This window comes from Arachis ipaensis, chromosome B5, assembly GCF_059453495.1.
Source record: "Arachis ipaensis isolate K30076 ecotype BB chromosome B5, ASM5945349v1, whole genome shotgun sequence".
Taxonomy (NCBI): Eukaryota; Viridiplantae; Streptophyta; class Magnoliopsida; order Fabales; family Fabaceae; genus Arachis; species Arachis ipaensis.
In genome coordinates, this window is record NC_142440.1 from 71,256,217 (window position 1) to 71,259,191 (window position 2,975).

At 42.1% G+C, this 2,975-nt stretch overlaps 1 non-coding gene across 1 annotated transcript; it reads right to left on the minus strand.

Annotated features, from left to right (window-relative positions):
* Window positions 1–1,404: 1,404 nt before the first annotated feature.
* LOC148564589 (small nucleolar RNA R71) lies at window positions 1,405–1,511 on the minus strand. Its single transcript, XR_015883871.1, has one exon. It is a non-coding gene; the product is annotated as a small nucleolar RNA R71 (small nucleolar RNA).
* Window positions 1,512–2,975: the final 1,464 nt, after the last annotated feature.

The window sequence follows — 2,975 nt, forward strand, 5'->3', positions numbered from 1 at the left end:
TGCATTTTGGGATTTATTAATGCATGAACCTATTTTATTTTTAATTGCTTTTTAATTATTGTTTATCATGTCTTCCTTATATTCCCTTTTTTAATTCTGTGAAGTTTACAATCATAATAATGGAGTAGTTTCCCAACTTGATTGGGAGTTGATAAAAAGGAGAACCTTAAGTTGGAATACTCAAGTGTTAATCCTCGTGCATAGTTGATGATTGACAACTCTAATCCCTAACTCTAATCTTAAGGAGAGGATTAGGACCTGAGGATATAGTTTATTAGTTAGTTATTTGACTTTCCCTTATTAATTGAGGGATGACCAAGTAGATCAACAATGTTCTAGGATTGCATTTGAGGAAATCCAACAAGGATAGAAATTCCAATTAATCATCTCCCAGTCAAGGCTTTTAATTGAATTAAATAAATTCTCTAGTTAATTTCCACTGCTTAATTTTATAATCATTTATTTTCCTGCTTCTTATACTCAAAAATTTCTGGGAAACCCTCCGACCAATAAGCTGCACTCTTTTGTCAACTCGTTGGGAGACGACCTGGGATTCATACTCCCAGTATTTTTAATTCTAATAATTGTGACAACCCTTTTAAATTGATAAGCAGATTTTAGCTGGTTAAGAACTGTACTTGCAACACTACTTTTTACTATTAATTTCTTAATCGGTCAATTTCTGCCCACATCAATTTTTGGCGCCGTTGCCGGGGAGTTGCAATAGTGTGCTAATTTATTGGTTGGAATTTATTTATTTTCATTTTATTTTATTTTATTTTATTACCATGAGCTGTATGTTTCTTTCATTGAAAGACGCGTTCACTGCCTGATCCGAGCTTAGCCACTTTTGATCCTGAAATTGAAAGAACTCTTTCACGTATTAGGCGAGCTCGGCGTCGGTTAGCCTCTAAGGGTGGTGAAGTGGTTGTTCCCAATTCACCAGTCTTATCTGAGAGTGAATCTAAACCGCCATTTGAGGAAGAAACAAGCTCCTCTACTACTGATTCAGTTGATTCACGTGCAGGTAACATGGCAGCACCCAGGAGGATCACCCTCCAGGAGGCAGGAGCCCCAGACTTCACCCTGCAACCGTATCTAGCACGTCACCCAGATCTAGCTGCAGATTTTGAACTGAAAACGTCGCTAATCAACTTGATATCCAAGTTTCATGGCTTACCTGCTCAGGAGCCTAAAAAGCACCTCAGGGATTTCCAGACAGCCTGTTCTACTGTTAGGCGTCATGGTGCAGATGAGACTACTATTCTGCTGATAGCCTTCTCGTTTTCTCTTGAGGGAAAGGTGAGGGAGTGATACTACACTCAACCGGAGGTAGTAGTTACCGACTGGGACGCGCTCAGGAGGGAGTTCCTGGACAAATACTTTCCAGCTGAAGTTACAGACAGACTAAGGAAAGAGATCTCCTGTATTATCCAAGGAGAATTAGAGACCCTCTACGAATACTGGGAACGTTTCAGGAACCTCTTAGACTCATGTCCCCACCATAAGATTGATGAGATGGTGTTGATCAGTTACTTTACACAAGGTATGAAGCCTCAAGATAAAACTACATTAGATGCTGTAAGTAATGGCTCTCTGAAGAAGTACAAGACGGCGACAGAAGTGTGGCAGCTGATCGCTGATCTGGCTGAATCTACCCGAAACACTAGACATAGGACCAACCATCCTAGGACTGTTACGGAGGTGTCCTCTAGTGGTGAGACTGCTGCTTTCACTAAAGCTCTGGGAGAGGTGACCAATCTACTAAAGTAGATAAACCTGAATCAACAACAATCTCAACATCCCTCACCCCAACATAGTCAACAACTGGTTCCTCAGAGGGTATGCGGGATATGTGGTGATTATAGTCATTATACTGATGAGTGTCCACAGCTCCAACAAGAAGACAACACCTTGGCAGCTACTCACAATTTCTATGACCGCCCAAATCAAGGCTCCTATCAACAAGGCGGCAACTACAACCAAGGTGGAAACTATAACCAAAGTTGGCAAGACAACTCCAACCACGGCTGGAGAGATAATTCCAACCATGGCTAGAGGGACAACTATAACAGAGGAGGTAGAGACAACCAGGAAAATCAGAGGTGGAATAATAACAACAACAGACAGCAGAACCAGAACCAGCCTTACAGAGCACCTCACCTAAGGCAATCCCAAACACCTCAGAACAACCAACAGCAGGCCTCACTTACCCCTCCTCTTCAAATGACGAGTTGCTTCAGTCCCTTGCACAAGGACAAAAGAGCATGGAAAGTACACTTAACGGTCTAACATCCGCTATACAGGCTCTCGTCTCCCAGATGGGATCATCAAGTACTTCTAGCACTCAACCTGCAAGCTCCAATGGAATTCCTTCTCAACCCTTACCCAATCCCAAGGGTGGCATCAATGCCATCACTTTGAGGTCTGGAACCACCCTGCAAGAGAGGAATCAGGAGGAGCCAAGCCCACAGGGACACGCTCCAATGCAGACATGGTTGAGGTGGAGGAAGTTGAAGAGGAAGAGGAAGAGGAAGTGCAAGACATGGTTGAAGAAGAAGCAGCTCAACCAAGGAATGGAGAACCCAAGCAAGATGAAGCTGTAAGAGATACCATTCCTATCCCATTTCCACACCTTGCAAGGAAGTCCAGGAAACAGATGGAACTTGATCCTAAAATGGTAGAAATTTTCAAAAAGGTTGAGGTAACTGTTCCCCTTTTTTATGTTATCCAACAAGTGCCTAAATATGCGAAATTTTTAAAGGATCTGTGCATACATAAGGATAAGATTAATGAACTAGAAACTATTCCTTTAGGTAGTTCCCTATCTGCTTTAATGGGGGATATACCTGAAAAATGTAGTGACCCAGGACCATGCATGGTTAACTGTACCATTGGGGGTGTAATATTTTCTGACTGCATGTGTGATTTAGGCGCCTGTGTTAGTATAATGTCTTTGTCCATATATGATGCTT